Source organism: Benincasa hispida, chromosome 8 (assembly GCF_027475165.1).
Source record: "Benincasa hispida cultivar pf3 chromosome 8, pf3_genome.v1.1, whole genome shotgun sequence".
Taxonomy (NCBI): Eukaryota; Viridiplantae; Streptophyta; class Magnoliopsida; order Cucurbitales; family Cucurbitaceae; genus Benincasa; species Benincasa hispida.
In genome coordinates, this window is record NC_143485.1 from 26,692,845 (window position 1) to 26,699,605 (window position 6,761).

The window sequence follows — 6,761 nt, forward strand, 5'->3', positions numbered from 1 at the left end:
AGTTCAAGGAGTACAAGGTTGAAGTTGAAAACTCATTAAATAAAACTATTAAAACATTTCGATCTGATCGGGGAGAGTATTTGGATATAAAATTTCAAGACTATTTGATAGAACATGGAATTGTATCCCAACTCTCAGCACCCGGTACACCTCAGCAGAATGGTGTATCAGAAAAAAGAAATTGAACCTTGTTGGACATGGTTTAGTCTATGATGAGTTATGTTTCTCTATCGAACTCATTTTAGGGTGATGCAGTACAAACTACAGCTTACATTTTGAACCGTCTTTCGAAAGTATTACTGGAACACCTTTGGAATTATGAAATGATTGTAAATGTAGTTTATGTCGTTTTAGCATCTGGGGTTGCCCAACACATGTGCTTGAGGCAAATCCTAAGAATTTGGAACCTTGTTCAAAATTGTGTCTATTTGTAGGTTACCCTAAAAGAACGAGAGGTGGTTATTTCTACGATCCTAAGGATAATAAAGTGTTTGTGTCGACAAATGCTACCTTTTTAGAAAAGGACCACATAAGGGAGCATAAACCCCGGAGTAAGATTGTGTTGAGTAAACTATCCGATGAAACTAGTAAACCTTCAACAAGATATGGGAATTTTGGATTTTGGATTTGTTTTAATGGTGGATTTATGAGAATTTGGAAAAAGAGAAATATATATAGATATAAATAATTGAGTGATTTTAGTTGATGTGGTTGAGGAAAAGGTAATATATATATATATATATATATTACTCTCATGAAGCATGCCAAAAGAAAAAAGATTCATCTTCTTCTTCCTCACACTACAAGCATGCCCACCACAGAAGCTCTCTCTCTCTTTTGCCGGAAATCGTCTGACCCACGTCAGCAGTCATCACCGAGAATCTCCAGTGCCACTGTTGCTCGGCCCGTTCATTCGCCAACTCCCAGAATGCACCTCCAAGTGCAACGCTGTAGATCCGTGGCTTTAGTTTCTTGAACCACCACCTCAAGCCCAGATGCCACATATCTGGTTGGTCATCGTTGACTCCACTGCTTTCCTCCGATCGTCAGTCGACACCACCATCACTTCCTCTTACTGGAATATATTTGTTTGTGGTAAGATCTTGGTATTTTGATAGGCCTTTTTTGAAATTCTTGAATACCTAACAAGTTCTTGGCCTAAAATATTTTGGTCTTGGTGTCTTAAGGTTGGATTGGAGTTTTTGGAAGGAGTTTAAGCTGTCCAATTGGTTCGAGATAGGTATAGGCAAGATTTTGGTGAGTTTTAGAGCCTTTATTAATAATTTTTGGTTACCCACTAAGTATCAACTTAATTATTGATTTAATTGTGATTTTGAAGATTGCGTCGAAGGTTCAAGCCATCGTCCGTCAAAATTAAGGTTTGATTTTGGTGCTAGAGTTATTGAGTCGTGTTGATTTTGAAGCTTTAAGGTGATTTTAGATCAAGCCATACTTTGGGTAAGCATTTATTTGAAACTTTTTGGTTAATTTTGTGAATTGGAATTTGGCCCAAAGTTTGAATTAAACTCGATTTATAATTTTAGAGTCTGATTCAAGATCTTATTAGGAAAAGGGGAAATAAGCTTTCTTGAACTTATTTGGGCTCTAATTTTAAAATAAGTATCTTACTACCGGTTTGCCTATGAGGCAAGTGCCTTGACTAAATTGTTGATGTGAAGATTGAGCATATATCGAGAAAACATGCTATTGAATGTTATGGAATGATTTACTATGTTTCAATGATGCAAGGACGATGTGGACATTCTGGTAATCTATGAGCTATGTTATTATGAACATGATACAAGATCTTATTTTTGCATTTTACATGTTGGATATGATGGCTATGATATTATGATTATGATTTATGGAATGCGGCCTATTGGTTGTCTAATGCATGCTAGAGTAGATGGTGACTGTTAGCTTCCCTATCAGGTTGAGTATATCTTAGGCTTGTGAACCTTCGAGTTCAATACTTATGAATGATTCGGTGTTCCTCAAGGTCACCACCTATTCCATAATTTGTATTCCTTCAGGATCACTACTTATGCTATGGTTTGTGTTCCCTCAGGATCACTATCTATGTTATGATTTGTGGACCTTCGAGTTTGTCTATGCTCATGTTTGTGGCTATGTTATGTTATGTACACTTATGCCCGGATAAGAAGACTAACAAGTTCACCTAGTGGGCCTAGTAATGGAAGGACAAGACGACGAATGATAAGAAGAATCCATGACCGAGTCTAGAGGACTAGACTGACGCTTCCACATATGTTTTCTTTCATGTCTTTCATGTTTTAGTTTAAAACAAACATTTAAATTCTTTGATTGTTTTTAATTAGTCATTTACTTAATTTATTTTAACTTGTTTTAGGGGTACCTAAGTAAAGACTTTCTTTTGCGGTTTATGAACATTTATCTGGTTGAAATTCTATATTTTATGAAAAAGATTAGATTCTATTGCTCAATTTGAAAAATGTTTATTTCAAGCTTATACAAACATGTAGTAATGCCTAATAATGTGAGTTAAAAAGTTCGGGTCGTTACAATAACACTTTTATGTACCGTAGAACAAGTTGTGTCCATGGATATAATCAATACAAGCAAGTTGATCCTTTATGAGTTGTTCGTAATTATAGTTGGTTTAAATGTTTACTTTACTCTGGTAATTAAATATTACACCTTAAGTACCACTTATTCTTTAATGAATAATATGCTTATGATCTGATTATAAACCAAGTATCTCTCATGCCAATAAGAGGGTTTGACCCTATTGTTCAAATCCTGAAATCAACATTTAAGAAAACTACTCATCTTCTTACCTTATGTGGGAAGGAGTAAATTTCATCTCGTGAAATTACATTCCCAACTCCCTATTTGATCAAGTCCCCAAAATGTTAGGCTTATTAAATTAGCTACTAGGACCATTCTCACCCATGCAGATCAAAGGATGAACACTCTCAAGTAAGAGTTCATTACTCATTTAAAATTTAGATCGAGTTGAATATGATCGTTTTATATGAAATATTAATCTCTTTGATTAACAAAATCATAAAGAGTATAATCCCATTATATAGAATAATTCCATTTACAAAATGAACCATACACTTGGTGTGATCAGCAGGATAAAGCACCAAACCTTGTCTATATACTATAGAATATTTAATTTATTTATTGAACATGATTTAGCCATATGTCAACCACATACTGTTCAAGATTATACTTAATAACCCTGAGTTTTTACTGTAATAGATAATTTATTATTACAAATAAAATTATTAAATAACTCATTAATTATGAGACTTTAGGGCACAAATCTCAACCATAATAAAAATGTGTTAAAAGAAAACTAAACATGTCTAATAACTCACGTTCAAGATGTAACGTCCCGATTTTTTTATAATTCAATTTTTTTATATTTTCGTAAAATCCGAGGACATTCTGCTCATTTCGAAATTCAGTTTTGTTAAAAGGAAAAGTTTGGATTTATGTCATATTAATTTAATATAAAGTTAATTTTTAGTTAATGCCATTTTTTTTTAAATTTTAAAATTTTGGGAAGTTGGTTTGATTTTGGTTTTGAAATTTAAAGAGAAAAAGGGAAGAGCTTTAATATATGTGTATCGAAGGGAAGGATAAAATATAATGAAATATTTCTCTCATTAAAATAATCATTTTCCTTATTTATTTATTTTAAATTAAAAACTCCTTTCTTCCCCTTCTTCACGCATGAAACCGAGACCCCCTCCCCCCGTGTTCTCCCCACCGCCTCGTGAACCAGCCGCCCACCGCCGATCCGGACCGACCTCAGCCACCCACCGTCGGTCCGAGCTCACCAGCCGCTCGCCCTCACCTCGCCACCCCGTTCGCGTCACCCAGTCAACCCCCCCAATCGCGTAGCCGCCGTCCAGTCAGCCGCCGACTACCAACCCACGCTCGCCGTTCGAATATGAAGCTGTCAGATCCGGAGGAGCCACCGCTCTTCAGCCGCGCGTCGCCCATCTCATAGTCACGCGTCGCCCAACCTCGACCCAGGCGCCGCTCATCTGTCCAGCCTTGCAGACCTACGTGCCACAGCTGCTGTCGTTGTCGAGCTGCCGCCACGGGTCTGTCGAGTGGGTTTTCTTTCGTCACTGCTCTCATCGGATTCTTTAGATTCTTGGGTAAGTTAATAGGTATTTTTATGGGTTTTCTTAAAAGTAGCTTGAATGTCTATCAAATTTTGACATAAATTTATGGTTACCCACTAAGATTTTGGTCTAATTTGATTAACCCATAATATTGGGATTTTTGATTCAAGATATGGAAGGATTTTGAGGGGACCAATCAAGTTTGAAGTTTAAGACCAATTTCGGCAGAAAACTTGCTAAGGTTGGTAAGTCTTTGTGAATTTTGAAAATTAAACTTGGACTAAGACACAATTTCAGTAAAGTTAAAACTGGAGACCTTAAGTAAATTGGTTAATTGGAAAGGACTCAAGGGATTAATTTAAATATTGGATTTATTATAGGTATCGCTTCAAGGCTATGCTTGGCAGGAGGGGGATAAGCTTACTTGAACTAATTTGGATTTACTTTTGAGGTAAGTAATCTTACTACTGGAACCGCCTTTGTACCGGACGATAAATTTACGATTTATTTTGAGGATTTTAAGACTATTTACAAGGATAATTCTGATTGTTCTGAGATTGAATGAACTGTTTAGAAAAGATATATGAGCATATGATAATATGTCTGAAGCATGTTAATGTATGAGCATGATTTAGAATTTTATGAGGTATATCAAAAGAACGATTGAGCATGATCCCTAAATTATGAGTTAAGTGGTACTCCTACTGGAATGTCTTAAAGTTAGATGAGGATTAGACATTTGCTGATTTATATAGTTATGTGATTTATTATGAGAATGTATAGACTGTACGATATATTATGAAATCTCAAATACTTGATTGTTTACATAGTTTAGTATATGAAAGTGATGTACTAGAGTAGTTCCATTAACACTAGATTAATTACGTACGTTGAGGTCAATTAATATGATTTTGATGAGGAGATTTTAGAGGACTCATAAGTAAGTTAAAGTTATATGTAATGTGAAGTTAGATGCGACCTCTTTTCCTTTCCAGATTAGTTGACTGCATGAAAGTGATGCACGTCTGAGAGTACTAGTACATGAAAGAAATGTACTAGGGCTGTGTGTATAAAAGTGATACATACCTAGAGGGTATTGGGGCATACGTGAGAGGTACACACCTAGTGGGTTATGTGTATACAAAAGAGGTGTATACATGACCATGTGTACGAGAGAGGTATACATCCCTACATTCATAGAGAGGATCTGGGGTGTACGTAAGAGGTACACAACTTAGTAGGTTATATGTATACGAAAGAGGTGTACACATAACCATGTGTACGTAAGAGGTACACATTCAGTGGGTTATGTGTATACGAAAGAGGTGTATGCATAACCATGTATACAAAAGAGGTACACATCCGTATATTCATAAAGAAGACCTGTGGTGTACGAAAGAGGTGCACTTTAAGGGAAAGGAAAAAAGAGTGAGCCATGTAAGGGAAATCTTTAGGCCCACTAGTAGAGAGTTTTAGTTCATGTTGCATTTATTGGACATAAATGCTTATCCTGAACCCGGTAGTGGGGTTACTTACTGAGTATTTTATACTCACCCTTACTCATGTTTATGTTTCAGGTAAGAGAAGGGACGCGCCGGCGAATGACAAGCGGAATTCGTGATCGAGCCATTGAGACTAGTTTTAAACTTCTACTCATGATATTTAGATTTCTTTTCACGTTTTTCAACTTTCAGTCTTGATGTTTGAAATTTACTGTTAAGATTTGTTTTTAGACCTATTTATTATCCCTTATGATTTATGGGTACCCTATCATTTGTTTTTAATATATGAATTTAATGGAGGTCTTTTGAATTTACCTTATTTATTGATCATTTATTTTCCTATAAAAGGGTGTCATTTTAAGTTTCATGTATGCATGTGTTTAGTAACGGCCTAACTTAAGTCCTAAAGGGTCGGGTCGTTACAAGAACTCCCAAAGTTGGTATCAACTCAATTTCTAATTTATATAGAAATCATTTTTTTTTTTCACTTGTGGGGTGAATATTTCATTTCCTTCCCACTCATTTGAAATGCAATTTAATAATTATATTTGTATACAAGTAGTTCACCAACACTTAGTTCAAAATTTATTTAAGTATTACATTGGTGTATCAACACTATATTATACTACTCATTAAAAATGCATTTCATTTTAAACATATTTCTATTATAAAAATTGAGGAGCACAACGAGAATACAAATATAAAAAATATAATATAATTTTATTATATAATAATAATAAATAAATAAAAACTAAAATTATAAAATAAAATAACTAAAACATAAAATAACCAGAATCATGTAATTGGATAATATGAAAATTAGTGGAAGTGGAATTCTCACCAATGTAAGTGTGTTCTTAAAATCCACCAAATGTCACTATTTATAGGCAAAGTGGCAAGTAGGATGTAGACGACATCAAGCATGAATAACTACATGTCATATGGATAACATGAATAGTGACACATGGTCTTTGGGACACTAAGCAATGGACATCTATTTTAGTATAATATTCATAATAATTTCATTATTATATTAGTAATATATCACTCATCCAAAATAATGCAATTTCAAGCATTTCTGTAAGGGTAGTTTATTAGCAATCATTCCATATTCATTTGAAGTATATCATTA

The 6,761-nt window shown here is 34.6% G+C and overlaps 2 long non-coding RNA genes across 2 annotated transcripts; both read left to right on the top strand.

Annotated features, from left to right (window-relative positions):
* The first annotated feature begins 779 nt into the window (after positions 1–779).
* Positions 780–2,391, top strand: LOC120083589 (uncharacterized). Its single transcript, XR_016531554.1, has 4 exons — positions 780–1,095; positions 1,188–1,257; positions 1,340–1,458; positions 2,069–2,391. It is a non-coding gene; the product is annotated as an uncharacterized LOC120083589 (long non-coding RNA).
* A 1,307-nt stretch (positions 2,392–3,698) lies between these two features.
* LOC120083838 (uncharacterized) lies at positions 3,699–5,948 on the top strand. Its single transcript, XR_005483548.2, has 4 exons — positions 3,699–4,160; positions 4,298–4,368; positions 4,508–4,578; positions 5,705–5,948. It is a non-coding gene; the product is annotated as an uncharacterized LOC120083838 (long non-coding RNA).
* Positions 5,949–6,761: the final 813 nt, after the last annotated feature.